At 45.9% G+C, this 24,221-nt stretch overlaps 11 non-coding genes across 11 annotated transcripts; all 11 read right to left on the minus strand.

Annotated features, from left to right (window-relative positions):
• Nucleotides 1-6,129: 6,129 nt before the first annotated feature.
• On the minus strand, nt 6,130-6,203 carry TRNAN-GUU (transfer RNA asparagine (anticodon GUU)). Its single transcript has one exon. It is a non-coding gene; the product is annotated as a tRNA-Asn (tRNA).
• A 2,174-nt stretch (nt 6,204-8,377) lies between these two features.
• TRNAN-GUU (transfer RNA asparagine (anticodon GUU)) lies at nt 8,378-8,451 on the minus strand. The gene has a single exon. It is a non-coding gene; the product is annotated as a tRNA-Asn (tRNA).
• A 2,176-nt stretch (nt 8,452-10,627) lies between these two features.
• Nucleotides 10,628-10,701, minus strand: TRNAN-GUU (transfer RNA asparagine (anticodon GUU)). Its single transcript has one exon. It is a non-coding gene; the product is annotated as a tRNA-Asn (tRNA).
• A 4,005-nt stretch (nt 10,702-14,706) lies between these two features.
• TRNAW-CCA (transfer RNA tryptophan (anticodon CCA)) lies at nt 14,707-14,778 on the minus strand. Its single transcript has one exon. It is a non-coding gene; the product is annotated as a tRNA-Trp (tRNA).
• A 313-nt stretch (nt 14,779-15,091) lies between these two features.
• Nucleotides 15,092-15,165, minus strand: TRNAN-GUU (transfer RNA asparagine (anticodon GUU)). The gene has a single exon. It is a non-coding gene; the product is annotated as a tRNA-Asn (tRNA).
• Nucleotides 15,166-17,341: 2,176 nt separating this feature from the next.
• On the minus strand, nt 17,342-17,415 carry TRNAN-GUU (transfer RNA asparagine (anticodon GUU)). The gene has a single exon. It is a non-coding gene; the product is annotated as a tRNA-Asn (tRNA).
• Nucleotides 17,416-19,567: 2,152 nt separating this feature from the next.
• On the minus strand, nt 19,568-19,641 carry TRNAN-GUU (transfer RNA asparagine (anticodon GUU)). Its single transcript has one exon. It is a non-coding gene; the product is annotated as a tRNA-Asn (tRNA).
• A 1,789-nt stretch (nt 19,642-21,430) lies between these two features.
• On the minus strand, nt 21,431-21,502 carry TRNAW-CCA (transfer RNA tryptophan (anticodon CCA)). Its single transcript has one exon. It is a non-coding gene; the product is annotated as a tRNA-Trp (tRNA).
• Nucleotides 21,503-21,815: 313 nt separating this feature from the next.
• On the minus strand, nt 21,816-21,889 carry TRNAN-GUU (transfer RNA asparagine (anticodon GUU)). Its single transcript has one exon. It is a non-coding gene; the product is annotated as a tRNA-Asn (tRNA).
• A 1,790-nt stretch (nt 21,890-23,679) lies between these two features.
• Nucleotides 23,680-23,751, minus strand: TRNAW-CCA (transfer RNA tryptophan (anticodon CCA)). Its single transcript has one exon. It is a non-coding gene; the product is annotated as a tRNA-Trp (tRNA).
• Nucleotides 23,752-24,064: 313 nt separating this feature from the next.
• Nucleotides 24,065-24,138, minus strand: TRNAN-GUU (transfer RNA asparagine (anticodon GUU)). Its single transcript has one exon. It is a non-coding gene; the product is annotated as a tRNA-Asn (tRNA).
• Nucleotides 24,139-24,221: the final 83 nt, after the last annotated feature.

The raw sequence follows: 24,221 nt of genomic DNA on the forward strand, positions 1-24,221 counted from the left end.
GTTCGGGTAACCCTTGTCCATTCTTCGTCGGACTCAGAGGCACTGCTCCCAGAGGTTCCCGTCTGTTCTTCCAGGTTTTCCCGGATTCTGCGAGCCTGGGAATGGCTGGCAGAATGTGGGGACCTGGTCTCCTGTGTCCTGCGCAGTTCAGAGGAGTCTTCAGATTCCTCCTTGCTGTCAGGATTTGATGGGTACCCCCTCCACTGACCTAACTGGGCAGAGGTTTTCAGGATGCCCTTAATGGGCCTACTCTCCTGGGGTTCCCCACTGAACTGTATTGTACTTGGGTGCCCATACCCGGATGCCCACCCCTCCATTCCTGGATGGTACTGGCCTATGAGCCCCATGCTTCTGGCTGGATAGTAATCTGCCATCCCTGTGGCCCTGTGCTCATGTGCGCCAGGGGACATGGGGGTGGCAGAGTCCAGGGACTGAGAGGTATGAGGGCCTCTGGTACTAGGGCTCCTGAGGTTATGCTCCGGAGTTTCCATTTCCCAGCGAACCTCATCTCTATCCGCCCCTGCTCCCTGTTGCAATGCAAGAGCCTGCATTTGTGCCTTCAGTTCCTCAGTTAAGGCCTTACTCGACTCTATCAGTCTCTCCTGCATCGCTACCTGCTGTTGGAGCCTATCATTGTGTTGACAGAGGGCCTCATTTTCCCTCTGTGCTTCCTGGTTGGTCCTGGAGAACTGGGCCAGTCTTTGCTGCAGGAGGGTTACCTCCTGAGCTGTGTCCCTATTGGCCTGCTCCTTTCTTGCTAGAGCATCCTCCACCCTCCTGGTGTGCTCTAGCAAGTTCTGGTTTTCTTTTTGGAGGTCACCCAGTCCCTGGTGGGCCAGGTGATTTTCTTCCATTTTCCTTTTTAAATGGCAGACTTCCTGGCCTAAGGCGTCTCTTTCCTGACTAAGAGCCTGCATTTGTGCCGCCAGGTCGTCCCTTTGCCTTTGGAAGGCACCAGCTTTCTGGCGCTCCTGATCAAACTCTGCCTGGGTATCCAGGTCTTTCAGGATCAGTTTATTGCTCTCCTCTTTCTCTCTGTCTAGTTGGATTTGCAGGGTGGCTACCTGCTCTGTGCATGCCCTGTTGAAATTGATCTGTTGCTCCAGCTTTTTCTGGCTCTGCAGTAAGGAGTCCAAACTGTCTTGGTGCTCCTTCTGCAGGGCCAGAAATCTAGTATCCTGTTCTGACTTTTCCTTTTGCAGCACATCCATATCCTCCTTTATTTTAGTAATGTACAGTCTGCTGTCATTTTCTGACTCCTGGCTCCTCTGCAGCCTCTGCTCAGAAGAGTCCAGATCAGATTGGACCTTCTGTAATGCCATCTGTTGCCTATTTGCCAGATTTTGGCTTTCAGCACATCTATCCTGCATGTCTCCCATATATAGGTACAGGTATGCTGCTATCCTGGCGATCTTATTGTGTTCCTCTTTGGCTTTAGGAGCCATATATAGTTCACTCAGGGCCACATGTAAGGGACCCTGATCTCTATATATATCTGACCCTGTTTCAGTGACCTGTTGTGTGATGGCCTGCAACCACACATCCTGGCCCTGTTCGGTCCATTCACCTCTCACAAATAGCTTATGCAAGAGGTGCTCTCTGGCTATTTTCATGTCTACTAAGGTCGTCATTCTAGAGATTGGTCTCTGTCCTGACTTACAGAAGTTAGTATTTTATTTTTGCAGAACAGAACTTTTCTTGGAGTGTCCCTTTTGAGGAATGCTTCACAGCGTAATGCAGCGTGGTGATCCGACCGGGTGTATGTATCCCGTCAGTTAGCACACTGTATTAAGCTGCACAACTGGTAAATCTAACCCAACGTCTCGGCTCGAGCCCCCACTTTGTAAGAGGATTCAATTCAGCACTACAGCCAAGTTAACGCCTAGTCTAGAATACTGAATGAAAACCCTTATTGATATATCTTTAGGTCCAGTTCATGCGTTCTGGATGACTACCCTTGTATAACACCCCTCTCTCGGAATCCCCCTGACCCCACTGAGCCAAGAAGTAATTCTGTTTTGCAAGTTTAAAAGGTTTATTTGATAAATTAAAATATATATCACACTTTTTAATAAATTAATAATTGAATATCACACTTAATCTGATATGGTAAATATTAACAACGGAGAATCTGGCACTAGCACACTTCTTTAATCACTAATGAGTTGACATGAAATGGATAAGGTAGCACACTGGTAAATAGGAACAAAAGTATAATGTGGTAGAGAATGCTTTATAGAGTTCAAGGAAATGCAAGGTTGAATGAATGAAATGCAGTATAGGAAATACTCAATATGATTTCAACAAACAATGTAATCACTTTTCTCTGGCAATCCCCTCCCCCCCTTGATGCAAGGCAAGGAAATGGAAGGAAAACACACAGTTCTCAGAAATGCAATCAATGTAAATCAGTTCACCCCAGCAAGCTTACACTACAGAAAACAGATAGGAGTTTTGAAAACACAGGCAAAATGCTTTGATATGTGCTAGCAATGGATGAGAAATATGCTGGAAATGTTTTTAATTCCCTTTCAGAGGTTCAGGGTGAGTGGTATCTAGTTAATATTAGTCCAGGCTCACACTAGCAATGATGCAGGGATAGTTAGCAGGTTAAACGAATTTCTGGCAAATGAAATCAGGCAGCAGCAGTTTTTTTACATGTGAAGAAATTGCAAATCGCGGCAAAATTCGCGGATGCGCCGAGCGCTATTACAGAGGAACCGCAAGGACTATCTCTACCGTTTTGGGGTCCTAGGAAAGCCTGGGATCTCAGCTTCCAAATGAAAGTTATTGCAAGTCTCTAGCCCAAACGGTTGCGGAGATATGAGTAATTTAGTAAAGGTCGTTTTTGGTTTTGTAAATTTTAAACGCACACTTTTTCAAAATGACAAATTTTACTAGAAATGACAGGTGACAGATAGGAGGCAGTTCTACTTAGGTTAAATAGATTGAATTAGATGAATTTAAACTAAGAGATGTGTTCTGAGTTTTGCTAAGTACTCACAAGAGATTTTGAACAGGAAAGCGACTTGGTCACGATCTTCAGTCTGGTCAGGTCTTTCCGGATTCTGCTCACAGCGCCTGGTCTGGTCTCGGCTAGGCACAGCACTGCTTTCTCTCTGGTCTGGTCTCTGCTAGGCACAGCACTGCTTTCTCTCTGGTCTGGTCTCTGCTATGGATAGATTGAAGTCTCTAGTTTGGCTTTCTGGAGTTTGATGGAGGTAAGTATGGATTTTTCCGGCAGGGCTTCCAGCGGCAGATGAAATTGAATCTCTCTATGTGTCCTGACTCTCTGCTTTTATCTGTTTCTTGAGAATGGGTGTGTGTGTTGCATCACTAGACTTGCCCCTCTCATTCGTCATTGGTCAGGCTTCCATTCCTCCGCTTGATTGGCAAACTGAACTGTGAGTCAGATTGATGTCATTTTATGATCTCTTGAAACAACCTCCCTTGTCATCTGTGCACCCAAATATATATATGATCAAAATCCATACTTCAGAGTTACACAGTTGTTTGAAATTACATATACATGGTGTGGCTGAATTTAGCCATGTCTATGTCCAAATCTGCTCATTCTCGGAGCTTGCATTCAAAGAGTGTACATAATTGACTTTTTAACTGCTTTTTCAATTTCCGACATGGACCCAACTTTACATACATGTGTGCAGGGGGTAGGGACATTAACTGATGAAGTTTCAGATTTTTAACATGCACACATTTAGAGTAATATCCACTTTTCCGCTAAAACCCCCCTGAACATACCACCGGTTCCTACCACGTCTTAAACTGTGGGCAGAAAAATCACAAGAATTATGGTATCATTTATAAAATTTTCACATGTCCGCACTATGAATTATCCCCCTTTTTATAAAACCATATCCTTGCTGCAGGGGTGTGTCTTTTCAGGTCACATGGTACAGAAACCAGTCTTTCCAGTTTCTGCCAAGCCAGCTTGCTTCTCACAGGCAGTGCCCCTCCCAGCTTCTCCAGGAGGAAGCCACTTTTTACGACGTCTGTAATAAAAACCTTTGCCTGAGTGGAGAGGGCTTTGTTCACTCTCTGGCAGAGCACAGGAAATTCAATTATCAGATAGATGGCATATCCTTAGTGTGGGCAGCAAAAGGAACATTGGCCTGGGAACATAGTTGTGACTCAAGTTTCACTCCTGATGGGATCCGTTGCTAGGCAAAATCAAGTTCCTTAAGCCAGACCTTCAGCTAACTTTTTGTTGCTTTTAAAATAACTTGTAATTTTACACATGCAGCTAGAATGCTGATTCTAAGTGCAAAACTATGACATTTCAACAGTTACAAAGGCATGTGACACCAAACATAGGTCACTCATTTAATTTAACATTTTCGATTTTGTGGTTTTAAATCCAGTTGCAGTTAGGCTTAAGCTGCTGACTCCATAGCATTTTTGTTATAAGCATTGTTTTTGGGCTCTTCATTTCCCAGATTTTGTAGGCACACAAAACTCCATTCTGCCAAATGTCTGCTGGTGTTCAGTGAATATTTTGCACATGTTGCAAGGTTTGAAATAGGCATTTTGCTTGCCTTCAGAAAAACACACAGTGGGTTTTAAAACGCCGGCTTTTGGATAGTGGTGAGTACTGGTACTGCACCCATTTTTGGGATTTTCTTGGATTAATGCATTCTAAACAGGAATGGTTCTTACATGGTAGTAAATCCTTGCTTAACATTGTTTTGATGGGGCTCCTTACAGTAAGATGGTTATGTGGAACCCCACAAAAAGGGTTGAATCTTTAAAGTGGTCCAATGAGTCACGATTTCAGCAACTTTTTGACATCAGTAAAAGTGGATTTTGTTAACAAAGACCTTTCTTTACCCTGGTGGGTGGCAAGTTAGGTAACCATTTTGGTGTGCGCACAACTGCACAGCTTTCCTGGATTTCGGCGCACATGTGGGTTTTCCGCCATCTTGAATTTCCTAAGCCCACAGCACCAAATGTTGTAGCAGGGTAGCTTAAACGTGGGTCAGGACACCCTACAGGATCTTTGTGTTTCAGACAAATGTGCACGCCTCCCAGAGCCCCTTGCAATGCACTTAGGGAAATGGGGGAAGGTGCTGTGCAACCCTCTCGCTGACAATGTCTCTCTTGTCTATAATGTAACTATGAGAGAGAGAGAAATAGGCAATGCGAGAGTGAAAAAGTAAAATGGAAATGTGTCTACTGAGACCAGTATAAGGGGAAATCCTCACAATCCTGGACCGACAGTTGATTGGGAGGGCGCTTACAGGTTTCTGACACCAGACCGGTACCTGAACTCACAAACCCAAACTGCAAAGTGATGGGCATTGCCACTAGACTGCCGACCCCCTTTCGGGGCCCCAGCATATATCCTTTAGTCACACCTAGAGTTCCCAGGACAGTGCAGCATTCAGCGATTACACGAAAATATTGACAGCGCTAGCAGGACATGCAAATGGCAGAGGTATGCTTTACAAAGCCCACGTAGCGTGCACAAAACAGCACATCAGTCAGGCCCACTTGAAGAGATGGTAAAGAGGAAATACTTCTGCTGCATCCAGTAAAACATAGAGATTGGCCTGCTTTAAAGGTTGACCATGTCCTTCATGGGTGTCTGTCAATATGATACTTCCCTGCTGCAAAGCTTACATTCGAAACGCCAGAACAACTAGGCCCAGAGCATAAAGATGCAGTCAGGTTGAAATAACGAGATACTGAAGAGCAATTTTGTATTTCAGAGTGGGAAAAGGAAGTATGACCCCGACGTGATTTGAACACACAACCTTCTGATCTGGAGTCAGACGCTACCATTGCGCCACGAGGTCCTTGTGGCAATCCACCTGGTGTGTCTGATGACAGAATAAAGGTAGGAGACGTGCATGAACCTGCAGAGCCTCATTGCTTCTTTAAGTAGACTGGCTAGGATAGCTTCCTTCTGTGCATCAGTACACGCTGCAGCCAAACCCTTCCCATGAAGTCTTGATGTTTATGAATTGAATGGCAAGTTTTGAAAAACTAAAGCAAGCGAGAAGAATTGCTTGCAGTTTATTGGATTTTTTGGACGTCAGCAGACGAGACCTGCGAGAGGTAAACAGAAGTCCATAGTTGGTCACGCTGAATTTTTGAGCCAAAATGCACCGTCCCTGGGTGGGCTTGAACCACCAACCTTTCGGTTAACAGCCGAACGCGCTAACCGATTGCGCCACAGAGACTCATGCAGTTCTTACACAGGGGCCTGATTGGTGTGCTGTTTGCTTATGCTTCCCAGGCAACCTGAAAATATTTCTAAAATAGCTCTATTTCCCACAGCAAATCAGGGTATCAAGCACTTCCCTACCTCCCCTAATCCACAAACACAGGGGATTTAGTAGAGGACAGAGCCCATCAACAGTGCACCAAATGTCCTCTGTGTAGGCATAACTTGCTATGAGGAGAAAACCACAGTTGCGCACTTGTGTTAAAAGGGGACAGTAGGCTGAACCCAGAGAACACGGGAGAAATGACTCAGGTTTACTGAGTGGAACACTCTGTGTCTTTGTGCCAAAAACAGCAGCGTCTTTTCGGTTAACAGCCGAACGCGCTAACCAATTGTGCCACAGAGACTCACTGGCATGTGTGTTCTGCCTTTGGCCTGATTGCATTGCTATTTTTTTCTGATTGGCAGAAAACCTGAACTTTTTTCTGAAAAAGGCATGCCTCTCTTAGCACTGCAGTGCATTAGACTGCTCCCTTGCTTCCCTGAGTCCCCAAATACAAAACCACCTTGGGCACAATAGAAGACACATTCCACAGATTTAGCAAGAGTGCACCAAGGATTCTATATGTAGGTACCTTGCTGAGAAGCAAGACCTGCAGTTGCATTCTTCTGTTAAAAGAGGGCAGCAGAGTGCACCAAGAGAACTTGGGGGAAGTAGCTTATGTTAACTACTTGCCATGCTCTTTATAGATCCCTCTGTTTGACTGGGTGAATTCTAATTTCTGGGGTAGAGTAAGCAATTTTTGGATCTAGATGCTGTGCGCAACAGGAATGCTATATACTGCACTGTACTGCTACTGAAAAGTTACCAATTTTACAGGATGTTCAGGTAAGCTTTGTTTCAGAAAACAACTTGCTAGAGGCACTAAGACAGATTACTGGGACAAAGGAAGAGGGTTTGGGGATTAGCACATCTCCTATGAAAGGTACAGTCACGCCCGAGACAACTCTGAGTGTCACCTCAAATTCTAAGAAATGCAAACTAGGGACCTACGCTTTTTATTGCCAGTGGATCTTTGTGTTTCAGACAAATGTGCACGCCTCCCAGAGCCCCTTGCAATGCACTTAGGGAAAGGGGGGAAGGTGCTGTGAAGCCCTCTCGCTGACAATGTCTCTCTTGTCTATAATGTAACTATGAGAGAGAGAGAAATAGGCAATGCGAGAGTGAAAAAGTAAAATGGAAATGTGTCTACTGAGACCAGTATAAGGGGAAATCCTCACAATCCAGGACCGACAGTTGATTGGGAGGGCGCTTACAGGTTTCCGACACCAGACCGGTACCTGAACTCACAAACCCAAACTGCAAAGTGATGCCCATTGCCACTAGACTGCCGACCCCCTTTCGGGGCCCCAACATATATCCTTTAGTCACACCTAGAGTTCCCAGGACAGTGCAGCATTCAGCGATTACACGAAAATATTGACAGCGCTAGGAGGCCATGCAAATGGCAGAGGTATGCTTTACAAAGCCCACGTAGCGTGCACAAAACAGCACATCAGTCAGGCCCACTTGAAGAGATGGTAAAGAGGAAATACTTCTGCTGCATCCAGTAAAACATAGAGATTGGCCTGCTTTAAAGGTTGACCATGTCCTTCATGGGTGTCTGTCAATATGATACTTCCCTGCTGCAAAGCTTACATTCGAAACGCCAGAACAACTAGGCCCAGAGCACAAAGATGCAGTCAGGTTGAAATAACGAGATACTGAAGAGCAATTTTGTATTTCAGAGTGGGAAAAGGAAGTATGACCCCGACGTGATTTGAACACGCAACCTTCTGATCTAGAGTCAGATGCGCAACCATTGCGCCACGAGGTCCTTGTGGCAGTCCACCTGGTGTGTCTGATGACAGAGTAAAGGTAGGAGACGTACATGCACCTGCAGAGCCTCATTGCTTCTTTAAGTAGACTGGCTAGGATAGCTTCCTTCTGTGCATCAGTACACGCTGCAGCCAAACCCTTCCCATGAAGTCTTGATGTTTATGAATTGAATGGCAAGTTTTGAAAAACTAAAGCAAGCGAGAAGAATTGCTTGCAGTTTATTGGATTTTTTGGACGTCAGCAGACGAGACCTGCGAGAGGTAAACAGAAGTTCATAGTTGGTCATGCTGAATTTTTGAGCCAAAATGCATCGTCCCTGGGTTGGCTTGAACCACCAACCTTTCGGTTAACAGCCGAACGCGCTAACCGATTGCGCCACAGAGACTCATGCAGTGCTTACACTGGGGCCTGATTGGTGTGCTGTTTGCTTATGCTTCCCAGGCAACCTGAAAATATTTCTAAAATAGCTCTATTTCCCACAGCAAATCAGGGTATCAAGCACTTCCCTACCTCCCCTAATCCACAAACACAGGGGATTTAGTAGAGGACAGAGCCCATCAACAGTGCACCAAATGTCCTCTGTGTAGGCATAACTTGCTATGAGGAGAAAGCCACAGTTGCGCACTTGTGTTAAAAGGGGACAGTAGGCTGAACCCAGAGAACACGGGAGAAATGACTCAGGTTTACTGAGTGGAACACTCTGTGTCTTTGTGCCAAAAACAGCAGCGTCTTTTCGGTTAACAGCCGAACGCGCTAACCAATTGTGCCACAGAGACTCACTGGCATGTGTGTTCTGCCTTTGGCCTGATTGCATTGCTATTTTTTTCTGATTGGCAGAAAACCTGAACTTTTTTCTGAAAAAGGCATGCCTCTCTTAGCACTGCAGTGCATTAGACTGCTCCCTTGCTTCCCTGAGTCCCCAAATACACAACCACCTTGGGCACAATAGAAGACACATTCCAGCAGATTTAGCAAGAGTGCACCAAGGTTTCTATATGTAGGTACCTTGCTGAGAAGCAAGACCTGCAGTTGCATTCTTCTGTTAAAAGAGGGCAGCAGAGTGCACCAAGAGAACTTGGGGGAGGTAGCTTATGTTAACTACTTGCCATGATCTTTATAGATCCCTCTGTTTGACTGGGTGAATTCTAATTTCTGGGGTAGAGTAAGCAATTTTTGGATCTAGATGCTGTGCGCAACAGGAATGCTATATACTGCACTGTACTGCTACTGAAAAGTTACCAATTTTACAGGATGTTCAGGTAAGCTTTGTTTCAGAAAACAACTTGCTAGAGGCCCTAGGACAGATTACTGGGACAAAGGAAGAGGGTTTGGGGATTAGCACATCTCCTATGAAAGGTACAGTCACGCCCGAGACAACTCTGAGTGCCTCCTCAAATTCTAAGAAATGCGAACTGGGGTCCTACGCCTTTTATTGCCAGTGGATTTTTGTGTTTCAGACAAATGTGCACGCCTCCCAGAGCCCCTTGCAATGCACTTAGGGAAAGGGGGGAAGGTGCTGTGAAGCCCTCTCGCTGACAATGTCTCTCTTGTCTATAATGTATCTATGAGAGAGAGAGAAATAGGCAATGCGAGAGTGAAAAAGTAAAATGGAAATGTGTCTACTGAGACCAGTATAAGGGGAAATCCTCACAATCCAGGACTGACAGTTGATTGGGAGGGCGCTTACAGTTTTCTGACACCAGACCGGTACCTGAACTCACAAACCCAAACTGCAAAGTGATGGGCATTGCCACTAGACTGCCGACCCCCTTTCGGGGCCCCAGCATATATCGTTTGGTCACACCTAGAGTTCCCAGGACAGTGCAGCATTCAGCGATTACACGAAAATATTGACAGCGCTAGGAGGCCATGCAAATGGCAGAGGTATGCTTTACAAAGCCCACGTAGCGTGCACAAAACAGCACATCAGTCAGGCCCACTTGAAGAGATGGTAAAGAGGAAATACTTCTGCTGCATCCAGTAAAACATAGAGATTGGCCTGCTTTAAAGGTTGACCATGTCCTTCATGGGTGTCTGTCAATATGATACTTCCCTGCTGCAAAGCTTACATTCGAAACGCCAGAACAACTAGGCCCAGAGCACAAAGATGCAGTCAGGTTGAAATAACGAATTACTGAAGAGCAATTTTATATTTCAGAGTGGGAAAAGCAAATATGCCCCCCGACGTGATTTGAACACGAAACCTTCTGATATGGAGTCAGACGCGCTACCATTGCGCCACGAGGTCCTTGTGGAAATCCACCTGGTGTGTCTGATGACAGAATAAAGGTAGGAGACGTGCATGGACCTGCAGAGCCTCATTGCTTCTTTAAGTAGACTGGCTAGGATAGCTTCCTTCTGTGCATCAGTACACGCTGCAGCCAAACCCTTCCCATGAAGTCTTGATGTTTATGAATTGAATGGCAAGTTTTGAAAAACTAAAGCAAGCGAGAAGAATTGCTTACAGTTTATTGGATTTTTTGGACGTCAGCAGACGAGACCTGCGAGAGGTAAACAGAAGTTCATAGTTGGTCATGCTGAATTTTTGAGCCAAAATGCACCGTCCCTGGGTGGGCTTGAACCACCAACCTTTCGGTTAACAGCCGAACGCGCTAACCGATTGCGCCACAGAGACTCATGCAGTTCTTACACAGGGGCCTGATTGGTGTGCTGTTTGCTTATGCTTCCCAGGCAACCTGAAAATATTTCTAAAATAGCTCTATTTCCCACAGCAAATCAGGGTATCAAGCACTTCCCTACCTCCCCTAATCCACAAACACAGGGGATTTAGTAGAGGACAGAGCCCATCAACAGTGCACCAAATGTCCTCTGTGTAGGCATAACTTGCTATGAGGAGAAAGCCACAGTTGCGCACTTGTGTTAAAAGGGGACAGTAGGCTGAACCCAGAGAACACGGGAGAAATGACTCAGGTTTACTGAGTGGAACACTCTGTGTCTTTGTGCCAAAAACAGCAGCGTCTTTTCGGTTAACAGCCGAACGCGCTAACCAATTGCGCCACAGAGACTCACTGGCATGTGTGTTCTGCCTTTGGCCTGATTGCATTGCTATTTTGTTCTGATTGGCAGAAAACCTGAACTTTTTTCTGAAAAAGGCATGCCTCTCTTAGCACTGCAGTGCAGTAGACTGCTCCCTTGCTTCCCTGAGTCCCCAAATACACAACCACCTTGGGCACAATAGAAGACACATTCCAGCAGATTTAGCAAGAGTGCACCAAGGATTCTATATGTAGGTACCTTGCTGAGAAGCAAGACCTGCAGTTGCATTCTTCTGTTAAAAGAGGGCAGCAGAGTGCACCAAGAGAACTTGGGGGAAGTAGCTTATGTTAACTACTTGCCATGCTCTTTATAGATCCCTCTGTTTGACTGGGTGAATTCTAATTTCTGGGGTAGAGTAAGCAATTTTTGGATCTAGATGCTGTGCGCAACAGGAATGCTATATACTGCACTGTACTGCTACTGAATAGTTACCAATTTTACAGGATGTTCAGGTAAGCTTTGTTTCAGAAAACAACTTGCTAGAGGCACTAAGACAGATTACTGGGACAAAGGAAGAGGGTTTGGGGATTAGCACATCTCCTATGAAAGGTACAGTCACGCCCGAGACAACTCTGAGTGTCACTTCAAATTTTAAGAAATGCAAACTAGGGACCTACGCTTTTTATTGCCAGTGGATCTTTGTGTTTCAGACAAATGTGCACGCCTCCCAGAGCCCCATGCAATGCACTTAGGGAAATGGGGGAAGGTGCTGTGCAACCCTCTCGCTGACAATGTCTCTCTTGTCTATAATGTATCTATGAGAGAGAGAGAAATAGGCAATGCGAGAGTGAAAAAGTAAAATGGAAATGTGTCTACTGAGACCAGTATAAGGGGAAATCCTCACAATCCAGGACCGACAGTTGATTGGGAGGGCGCTTACAGGTTTCCGACACCAGACCGGTACCTGAACTCACAAACCCAAACTGCAAAGTGATGGGCATTGCCACTAGACTGCCGACCCCCTTTCGGGGCCCCAGCATATATCCTTTAGTCACACCTAGATTTCCCAGGACAGTGCAGCATTCAGCGATTACACGAAAATATTGACAGCGCTAGGAGGCCATGCAAATGGCAGAGGTATGCTTTACAAAGCCCACGTAGCGTGCACAAAACAGCACATCAGTCAGGCCCACTTGAAGAGATGGTAAAGAGGAAATACTTCTGCTGCATCCAGTAAAACATAGAGATTGGCCTGCTTTAAAGGTTGACCATGTCCTTCATGGGTGTCTGTCAATATGATACTTCCCTGCTGCAAAGCTTACATTCGAAACGCCAGAACAACTAGGCCCAGAGCATAAAGATGCAGTCAGGTTGAAATAACGAGATACTGAAGAGCAATTTTGTATTTCAGAGTGGGAAAAGGAAGTATGACCCCGACGTGATTTGAACACACAACCTTCTGATCTGGAGTCAGACGCTACCATTGCGCCACGAGGTCCTTGTGGCAATCCACCTGGTGTGTCTGATGACAGAATAAAGGTAGGAGACGTGCATGAACCTGCAGAGCCTCATTGCTTCTTTAAGTAGACTGGCTAGGATAGCTTCCTTCTGTGCATCAGTACACGCTGCAGCCAAACCCTTCCCATGAAGTCTTGATGTTTATGAATTGAATGGCAAGTTTTGAAAAACTAAAGCAAGCGAGAAGAATTGCTTGCAGTTTATTGGATTTTTTGGACGTCAGCAGACAGAAGTCCATAGTTGGTCACGCTGAATTTTTGAGCCAAAATGCACCGTCCCTGGGTGGGCTTGAACCACCAACCTTTCGGTTAACCTAACCGATTGCGCCACAGAGACTCATGCAGTTCTTACACAGGGGCCTGATTGGTGTGCTGTTTGCTTATGCTTCCCAGGCAACCTGAAAATATTTCTAAAATAGCTCTATTTCCCACAGCAAATCAGGGTATCAAGCACTTCCCTACCTCCCCTAATCCACAAACACAGGGGATTTAGTAGAGGACAGAGCCCATCAACAGTGCACCAAATGTCCTCTGTGTAGGCATAACTTGCTATGAGGAGAAAACCACAGTTGCGCACTTGTGTTAAAAGGGGACAGTAGGCTGAACCCAGAGAACACGGGAGAAATGACTCAGGTTTACTGAGTGGAACACTCTGTGTCTTTGTGCCAAAAACAGCAGCGTCTTTTCGGTTAACAGCCGAACGCGCTAACCAATTGTGCCACAGAGACTCACTGGCATGTGTGTTCTGCCTTTGGCCTGATTGCATTGCTATTTTTTCTGATTGGCAGAAAACCTGAACTTTTTTCTGAAAAAGGCATGCCTCTCTTAGCACTGCAGTGCATTAGACTGCTCCCTTGCTTCCCTGAGTCCCCAAATACAAAACCACCTTGGGCACAATAGAAGACACATTCCAGCAGATTTAGCAAGAGTGCACCAAGGATTCTATATGTAGGTACCTTGCTGAGAAGCAAGACCTGCAGTTGCATTCTTCTGTTAAAAGAGGGCAGCAGAGTGCACCAAGAGAACTTGGGGGAAGTAGCTTATGTTAACTACTTGCCATGCTCTTTATAGATCCCTCTGTTTGACTGGGTGAATTCTAATTTCTGGGGTAGAGTAAGCAATTTTTGGATCTAGATGCTGTGCGCAACAGGAATGCTATATACTGCACTGTACTGCTACTGAAAAGTTACCAATTTTACAGGATGTTCAGGTAAGCTTTGTTTCAGAAAACAACTTGCTAGAGGCACTAAGACAGATTACTGGGACAAAGGAAGAGGGTTTGGGGATTAGCACATCTCCTATGAAAGGTACAGTCACGCCCGAGACAACTCTGAGTGTCACCTCAAATTCTAAGAAATGCAAACTAGGGACCTACGCTTTTTATTGCCAGTGGATCTTTGTGTTTCAGACAAATGTGCACGCCTCCCAGAGCCCCTTGCAATGCACTTAGGGAAAGGGGGGAAGGTGCTGTGAAGCCCTCTCGCTGACAATGTCTCTCTTGTCTATAATGTAACTATGAGAGAGAGAGAAATAGGCAATGCGAGAGTGAAAAAGTAAAATGGAAATGTGTCTACTGAGACCAGTATAAGGGGAAATCCTCACAATCCAGGACCGACAGTTGATTGGGAGGGCGCTTACAGGTTTCCGACACAAGACCGGTACCTGAACTCACAAACCCAAACTGCAAAGTGATGGGCATTGCCACTAGACTGCCGACCCCCTTTCGGGGCCCCAGCATATATCCTTTAGTCACACCTAGAGTTCCCAGGACAGTGCAGCATTCAGCGATTACACGAAAATATTGACAGCGCTAGGAGGCCATGCAAATGGCAGAGGTATGCTTTACAAAGCCCACGTAGCGTGCACAAAACAGCACATCAGTCAGGCCCACTTGAAGAGATGGTAAAGAGGAAATACTTCTGCTGCATCCAGCAAAACATAGAGATTGGCCTGCTTTAAAGGTTGACCATGTCCTTCATGGGTGTCTGTCAATATGATACTTCCCTGCTGCAAAGCTTACATTCGAAACGCCAGAACAACTAGGCCCAGAGCACAAAGATGCAGTCAGGTTGAAATAACGAGATACTGAAGAGCAATTTTGTATTTCAGAGTGGGAAAAGGAAGTATGACCCCGACGTGATTTGAACACACAACCTTTTGATCTGGAGTCAGACGCGCTACCATTGCGCCACGAGGTCCTTGTGGCAATCCACCTGGTGTGTCTGATGAAAGAATAAAGGTAGGAGACGTACATGCACCTGCAGAGCCTCATTGCTTCTTTAGGTAGACTGGCTAGGATAGCTTCCTTCTGTGCATCAGTACACGCTGCAGCCAAACCCTTCCCATGAAGTCTTGATGTTTATGAATTGAATGGCAAGTTTTGAAAAACTAAAGCAAGCGAGAAGAATTGCTTACAGTTTATTGGATTTTTTGGACGTCAGCAGACGAGACCTGCGAGAGGTAAACAGAAGTTCAAAGTTGGTCATGCTGAATTTTTGAGCCAAAATGCATCGTCCCTGGGTTGGCTTGAACCACCAACCTTTCGGTTAACAGCCGAACGCGCTAACCGATTGCGCCACAGAGACTCATGCAGTGCTTACACTGGGGCCTGATTGGTGTGCTGTTTGCTTATGCTTCCCAGGCAACCTGAAAATATTTCTAAAATAGCTCTATTTCCCACAGCAAATCGGGGTATCAAGCACTTCCCTACCTCCCCTAATCCACAAACACAGGGGATTTAGTAGAGGACAGAGCCCATCAACAGTGCACCAAATGTCCTCTGTGTAGGCATAACTTGCTATGAGGAGAAAGCCACAGTTGCGCACTTGTGTTAAAAGGGGACAGTAGGCTGAACCCAGAGAACACGGGAGAAATGACTCAGGTTTACTGAGTGGAACACTCTGTGTCTTTGTGCCAAAAACAGCAGCGTCTTTTCGGTTAACAGCCGAACGCGCTAACCAATTGTGCCACAGAGACTCACTGGCATGTGTGTTCTGCCTTTGGCCTGATTGCATTGCTATTTTTTTCTGATTGGCAGAAAACCTGAACTTTTTTCTGAAAAAGGCATGCCTCTCTTAGCACTGCAGTGCATTAGACTGCTCCCTTGCTTCCCTGAGTCCCCAAATACACAACCACCTTGGGCACAATAGAAGACACATTCCAGCAGATTTAGCAAGAGTGCACCAAGGTTTCTATATGTAGGTACCTTGCTGAGAAGCAAGACCTGCAGTTGCATTCTTCTGTTAAAAGAGGGCAGCAGAGTGCACCAAGAGAACTTGGGGGAAGTAGCTTATGTTAACTACTTGCCATGATCTTTATAGATCCCTCTGTTTGACTGGGTGAATTCTAATTTCTGGGGTAGAGTAAGCAATTTTTGGATCTAGATGCTGTGCGCAACAGGAATGCTATATACTGCACTGTACTGCTACTGAAAAGTTACCAATTTTACAGGATGTTCAGGTAAGCTTTGTTTCAGAAAACAACTTGCTAGAGGCCCTAGGACAGATTACTGGGACAAAGGAAGAGGGTTTGGGGATTAGCACATCTCCTATGAAAGGTACAGTCACGCCCGAGACAACTCTGAGTGCCTCCTCAAATTCTAAGAAATGCGAACTGGGGTCCTACGCCTTTTATTGCCAGTGGATTTTTGTGTTTCAGACAAATGTGCACGCCTCCCAGAGCCCCTTGCAATGCACTTAGGGAAAGGGGGGAAGGTGCTGTGAAGCCCTCTCGCTGACAATGTCTCTCTTGTCTATAATGTATCTATGAGAGAGAGAGAAATAGGCAATGCGAGAGTGAAAAAGTAAAATGGAAATGTGTCTACTGAGACCAGTATAAGGGGAAATCCTCACAATCCAGGACTGACAGTTGATTGGGAGGGCGCTTACAGTTTTCTGACACCAGACCGGTACCTGAACTCACAAACCCAAACTGCAAAGTGATGGGCATTGCCACTAGACTGCCGACCCCCTTTCGGGGCCCCAGCATATATCGTTTGGTCACACCTAGAGTTCCCAGGACAGTGCAGCATTCAGCGATTACACGAAAATATTGACAGCGCTAGGAGGCCATGCAAATGGCAGAGGTATGCTTTACAAAGCCCACGTAGCGTGCACAAAACAGCACATCAGTCAGGCCCACTTGAAGAGATGGTAAAGAGGAAATACTTCTGCTGCATCCAGTAAAACATAGAGATTGGCCTGCTTTAAAGGTTGACCATGTCCTTCATGGGTGTCTGTCAATATGATACTTCCCTGCTGCAAAGCTTACATTCGAAACGCCAGAACAACTAGGCCCAGAGCACAAAGATGCAGTCAGGTTGAAATAACGAATTACTGAAGAGCAATTTTATATTTCAGAGTGGGAAAAGCAAATATGCCCCCCGACGTGATTTGAACACGAAACCTTCTGATATGGAGTCAGACGCGCTACCATTGCGCCACGAGGTCCTTGTGGAAATCCACCTGGTGTGTCTGATGACAGAATAAAGGTAGGAGACGTGCATGGACCTGCAGAGCCTCATTGCTTCTTTAAGTAGACTGGCTAGGATAGCTTCCTTCTGTGCATCAGTACACGCTGCAGCCAAACCCTTCCCATGAAGTCTTGATGTTTATGAATTGAATGGCAAGTTTTGAAAAACTAAAGCAAGCGAGAAGAATTGCTTACAGTTTATTGGATTTTTTGGACGTCAGCAGACGAGACCTGCGAGAGGTAAACAGAAGTTCATAGTTGGTCATGCTGAATTTTTGAGCCAAAATGCACCGTCCCTGGGTGGGCTTGAACCACCAACCTTTCGGTTAACAGCCGAACGCGCTAACCGATTGCGCCACAGAGACTCATGCAGTTCTTACACAGGGGCCTGATTGGTGTGCTGTTTGCTTATGCTTCCCAGGCAACCTGAAAATATTTCTAAAATAGCTCTATTTCCCACAGCAAATCAGGGTATCAAGCACTTCCCTACCTCCCCTAATCCACAAACACAGGGGATTTAGTAGAGGACAGAGCCCATCAACAGTGCACCAAATGTCCTCTGTGTAGGCATAACTTGCTATGAGGAGAAAGCCACAGTTGCGCACTTGTGTTAAAAGGGGACAGTAGGCTGAACCCAGAGAACACGGGAGAAATGACTCAGGTTTACTGAGTGGAACACTCTGTGTCTTTGTGCCAAAAACAGCAGCGTCTTTTCGGTTAACAGCCGAACGCGCTAACCAATTGCGCCACAGAGACTCACTGGCATGTGTGTTCTGCCTTTGGCCTGATTGCATTGCTATTTTGTTCTGATTGGCAGAAAACCTGAACTTTTTTCTGAAAAAGGCATGCCTCTCTTAGCACTGCAGTGCAGTAGACTGCTCCCTTGCTTCCCTGAGTCCCCAAATACACAACCACCTTGGGCACAATAGAAGACACATTCCAGCAGATTTAGCAAGAGTGCACCAAGGATTCTATATGTAGGTACCTTGCTGAGAAGCAAGACCTGCAGTTGCATTCTTCTGTTAAAAGAGGGCAGCAGAGTGCACCAAGAGAACTTGGGGGAAGTAGCTTATGTTAACTACTTGCCATGCTCTTTATAGATCCCTCTGTTTGACTGGGTGAATTCTAATTTCTGGGGTAGAGTAAGCAATTTTTGGATCTAGATGCTGTGCGCAACAGGAATGCTATATACTGCACTGTACTGCTACTGAATAGTTACCAATTTTACAGGATGTTCAGGTAAGCTTTGTTTCAGAAAACAACTTGCTAGAGGCACTAAGACAGATTACTGGGACAAAGGAAGAGGGTTTGGGGATTAGCACATCTCCTATGAAAGGTACAGTCACGCCCGAGACAACTCTGAGTGTCACTTCAAATTTTAAGAAATGCAAACTAGGGACCTACGCTTTTTATTGCCAGTGGATCTTTGTGTTTCAGACAAATGTGCACGCCTCCCAGAGCCCCATGCAATGCACTTAGGGAAATGGGGGAAGGTGCTGTGCAACCCTCTCGCTGACAATGTCTCTCTTGTCTATAATGTATCTATGAGAGAGAGAGAAATAGGCAATGCGAGAGTGAAAAAGTAAAATGGAAATGTGTCTACTGAGACCAGTATAAGGGGAAATCCTCACAATCCAGGACCGACAGTTGATTGGGAGGGCGCTTACAGGTTTCCGACACCAGACCGGTACCTGAACTCACAAACCCAAACTGCAAAGTGATGGGCATTGCCACTAGACTGCCGACCCCCTTTCGGGGCCCCAGCATATATCCTTTAGTCACACCTAGATTTCCCAGGACAGTGCAGCATTCAGCGATTACACGAAAATATTGACAGCGCTAGGAGGCCATGCAAATGGCAGAGGTATGCTTTACAAAGCCCACGTAGCGTGCACAAAACAGCACATCAGTCAGGCCCACTTGAAGAGATGGTAAAGAGGAAATACTTCTGCTGCATCCAGTAAAACATAGAGATTGGCCTGCTTTAAAGGTTGACCATGTCCTTCATGGGTGTCTGTCAATATGATACTTCCCTGCTGCAAAGCTTACATTCGAAACGCCAGAACAACTAGGCCCAGAGCATAAAGATGCAGTCAGGTTGAAATAACGAGATACTGAAGAGCAATTTTGTATTTCAGAGTGGGAAAAGGAAGTATGACCCCGACGTGATTTGAACACACAACCTTCTGATCTGGAGTCAGACGCTACCATTGCGCACGAGGTCCTTGTGGCAATCCACCTGGTGTGTCTGATGACAGAATAAAGGTAGGAGACGTGCATGAACCTGCAGAGCCTCATTGCTTCTTTAAGTAGACTGGCTAGGATAGCTTCCTTCTGTGCATCAGTACACGCTGCAGCCAAACCCTTCCCATGAAGTCTTGATGTTTATGAATTGAATGGCAAGTTTTGAAAAACTAAAGCAAGCGAGAAGAATTGCTTGCAGTTTATTGGATTTTTTGGACGTCAGCAGACAGAAGTCCATAGTTGGTCACGCTGAATTTTTGAGCCAAAATGCACCGTCCCTGGGTGGGCTTGAACCACCAACCTTTCGGTTAACCGCCGAACGCGCTAACCGATTGCGCCACAGAGACTCATGCAGTTCTTACACAGGGGCCTGATTGGTGTGCTGTTTGCTTATGCTTCCCAGGCAACCTGAAAATATTTCTAAAATAGCTCTATTTCCCACAGCAAATCAGGGTATCAAGCACTTCCCTACCTCCCCTAATCCACAAACACAGGGGATTTAGTAGAGGACAGAGCCCATCAACAGTGCACCAAATGTCCTCTGTGTAGGCATAACTTGCTATGAGGAGAAAACCACAGTTGCGCACTTGTGTTAAAAGGGGACAGTAGGCTGAACCCAGAGAACACGGGAGAAATGACTCAGGTTTACTGAGTGGAACACTCTGTGTCTTTGTGCCAAAAACAGCAGCGTCTTTTCGGTTAACAGCCGAACGCGCTAACCAATTGTGCCACAGAGACTCACTGGCATGTGTGTTCTGCCTTTGGCCTGATTGCATTGCTATTTTTTCTGATTGGCAGAAAACCTGAACTTTTTTCTGAAAAAGGCATGCCTCTCTTAGCACTGCAGTGCATTAGACTGCTCCCTTGCTTCCCTGAGTCCCCAAATACAAAACCACCTTGGGCACAATAGAAGACACATTCCAGCAGATTTAGCAAGAGTGCACCAAGGATTCTATATGTAGGTACCTTGCTGAGAAGCAAGACCTGCAGTTGCATTCTTCTGTTAAAAGAGGGCAGCAGAGTGCACCAAGAGAACTTGGGGGAAGTAGCTTATGTTAACTACTTGCCATGCTCTTTATAGATCCCTCTGTTTGACTGGGTGAATTCTAATTTCTGGGGTAGAGTAAGCAATTTTTGGATCTAGATGCTGTGCGCAACAGGAATGCTATATACTGCACTGTACTGCTACTGAAAAGTTACCAATTTTACAGGATGTTCAGGTAAGCTTTGTTTCAGAAAACAACTTGCTAGAGGCACTAAGACAGATTACTGGGACAAAGGAAGAGGGTTTGGGGATTAGCACATCTCCTATGAAAGGTACAGTCACGCCCGAGACAACTCTGAGTGTCACCTCAAATTCTAAGAAATGCAAACTAGGGACCTACGCTTTTTATTGCCAGTGGATCTTTGTGTTTCAGACAAATGTGCACGCCTCCCAGAGCCCCTTGCAATGCACTTAGGGAAAGGGGGGAAGGTGCTGTGAAGCCCTCTCGCTGACAATGTCTCTCTTGTCTATAATGTAACTATGAGAGAGAGAGAAATAGGCAATGCGAGAGTGAAAAAGTAAAATGGAAATGTGTCTACTGAGACCAGTATAAGGGGAAATCCTCACAATCCAGGACCGACAGTTGATTGGGAGGGCGCTTACAGGTTTCCGACACAAGACCGGTACCTGAACTCACAAACCCAAACTGCAAAGTGATGGGCATTGCCACTAGACTGCCGACCCCCTTTCGGGGCCCCAGCATATATCCTTTAGTCACACCTAGAGTTCCCAGGACAGTGCAGCATTCAGCGATTACACGAAAATATTGACAGCGCTAGGAGGCCATGCAAATGGCAGAGGTATGCTTTACAAAGCCCACGTAGCGTGCACAAAACAGCACATCAGTCAGGCCCACTTGAAGAGATGGTAAAGAGGAAATACTTCTGCTGCATCCAGCAAAACATAGAGATTGGCCTGCTTTAAAGGTTGACCATGTCCTTCATGGGTGTCTGTCAATATGATACTTCCCTGCTGCAAAGCTTACATTCGAAACGCCAGAACAACTAGGCCCAGAGCACAAAGATGCAGTCAGGTTGAAATAACGAGATACTGAAGAGCAATTTTGTATTTCAGAGTGGGAAAAGGAAGTATGACCCCGACGTGATTTGAACACACAACCTTTTGATCTGGAGTCAGACGCGCTACCATTGCGCCACGAGGTCCTTGTGGCAATCCACCTGGTGTGTCTGATGAAAGAATAAAGGTAGGAGACGTACATGCACCTGCAGAGCCTCATTGCTTCTTTAGGTAGACTGGCTAGGATAGCTTCCTTCTGTGCATCAGTACACGCTGCAGCCAAACCCTTCCCATGAAGTCTTGATGTTTATGAATTGAATGGCAAGTTTTGAAAAACTAAAGCAAGCGAGAAGAATTGCTTACAGTTTATTGGATTTTTTGGACGTCAGCAGACGAGACCTGCGAGAGGTAAACAGAAGTTCAAAGTTGGTCATGCTGAATTTTTGAGCCAAAATGCATCGTCCCTGGGTTGGCTTGAACCACCAACCTTTCGGTTAACAGCCGAACGCGCTAACCGATTGCGCCACAGAGACTCATGCAGTGCTTACACTGGGGCCTGATTGGTGTGCTGTTTGCTTATGCTTCCCAGGCAACCTGAAAATATTTCTAAAATAGCTCTATTTCCCACAGCAAATCGGGGTATCAAGCACTTCCCTACCTCCACTAATCCACAAACACAGGGGATTTAGTAGAGGACAGAGCCCATCAACAGTGCACCAAATGTCCTCTGTGTAGGCATAACTTGCTATGAGGAGAAAGCCACAGTTGCGCACTTGTGTTAAAAGGGGACAGTAGGCTGAACCCAGAGAACACGGGAGAAATGACTCAGGTTTACTGAGTGGAACACTCTGTGTCTTTGTGCCAAAAACAGCAGCGTCTTTTCGGTTAACAGCCGAACGCGCTAACCAATTGTGCCACAGAGACTCACTGGCATGTGTGTTCTGCCTTTGGCCTGATTGCATTGCTATTTTTTTCTGATTGGCAGAAAACCTGAACTTTTTTCTGAAAAAGGCATGCCTCTCTTAGCACTGCAGTGCATTAGACTGCTCCCTTGCTTCCCTGAGTCCCCAAATACACAACCACCTTGGGCACAATAGAAGACACATTCCAGCAGATTTAGCAAGAGTGCACCAAGGTTTCTATATGTAGGTACCTTGCTGAGAAGCAAGACCTGCAGTTGCATTCTACTGTTAAAAGAGGGCAGCAGAGTGCACCAAGAGAACTTGGGGGAAGTAGCTTATGTTAACTACTTGCCATGATCTTTATAGATCCCTCTGTTTGACTGGGTGAATTCTAATTTCTGGGGTAGAGTAAGCAATTTTTGGATCTAGATGCTGTGCGCAACAGGAATGCTATATACTGCACTGTACTGCTACTGAAAAGTTACCAATTTTACAGGATGTTCAGGTAAGCTTTGTTTCAGAAAACAACTTGCTAGAGGCCCTAGGACAGATTACTGGGACAAAGAAAGAGGGTTTGGGGATTAGCACATCTCCTATGAAAGGTACAGTCACGCCCGAGACAACTCTGAGTGTCACTTCAAATTCTAAGAAATGCGAACTGGGGTCCTACGCCTTTTATTGCCAGTGGATCTTTGTGTTTCAGACTAATGTGCACGCCTCCCAGAGCCCCTTGCAATGCACTTAGGGAAATGGGGGAAGGTGCTGTGCAACCCTCTCGCTGACAATGTCTCTCTTGTCTATAATGTATCTATGAGAGAGAGAGAAATAGGCAATGCGAGAGTGAAAAAGTAAAATGGAAATGTGTCTACTGAGACCAGTATAAGGGGAAATCCTCACAATCCAGGACTGACAGTTGATTGGGAGGGCGCTTACAGTTTTCTGACACCAGACCGGTACCTGAACTCACAAACCCAAACTGCAAAGTGATGGGCATTGCCACTAGACTGCCGACCCCCTTTCGGGGCCCCAGCATATATCCTTTAGTCACACCTAGAGTTCCCAGGACAGTGCAGCATTCAGCGATTACACGAAAATATTGACAGCGCTAGGAGGCCATGCAAATGGCAGAGGTATGCTTTACAAAGCCCACGTAGCGTGCACAAAACAGCACATCAGTCAGGCCCACTTGAAGAGATGGTAAAGAGGAAATACTTCTGCTGCATCCAGTAAAACATAGAGATTGGCCTGCTTTAAAGGTTGACCATGTCCTTCATGGGTGTCTGTCAATATGATACTTCCCTGCTGCAAAGCTTACATTCGAAACGCCAGAACAACTAGGCCCAGAGCACAAAGATGCAGTCAGGTTGAAATAACGAGATACTGAAGAGCAATTTTGTATTTCAGAGTGGGAAAAGGAAGTATGACCCCGACGTGATTTGAACACGCAACCTTCTGATCTGGAGTCAGACGCGCTACCATTGCGCCACGAGGTCCTTGTGGCAGTCCACCTGGTGTGTCTGATGACAGAATAAAGGTAGGAGACGTACATGCACCTGCAGAGCCTCATTGCTTCTTTAAGTAGACTGGCTAGGAAAGCTTCCTTCTGTGCATCAGTACACGCTGCAGCCAAACCCTTCCCATGAAGTCTTGATGTTTATGAATTGAATGGCAAGTTTTGAAAAACTAAAGCAAGCGAGAAGAATTGCTTGCAGTTTATTGGATTTTTTGGACGTCAGCAGACGAGACCTGCGAGAGGTAAACAGAAGTTCATAGTTGGTCATGCTGAATTTTTGAGCCAAAATGCATCGTCCCTGGGTGGGCTTGAACCACCAACCTTTCCGTTAACAGCCGAACGCGCTAACCGATTGCGCCACAGAGACTCATGCACTGCTTACACAGGGGCCTGATTGGTGTGCTGTTTGCTTATGCTCCCCAGGCAACCTGAAAATATTTCTAAAATAGC

The sequence above is a fragment of the Ambystoma mexicanum genome, chromosome 11 (assembly GCF_040938575.1).
Source record: "Ambystoma mexicanum isolate Mex_15411 chromosome 11, UKY_AmexF1_1, whole genome shotgun sequence".
NCBI lineage: Eukaryota > Metazoa > Chordata > Amphibia > Caudata > Ambystomatidae > Ambystoma > Ambystoma mexicanum.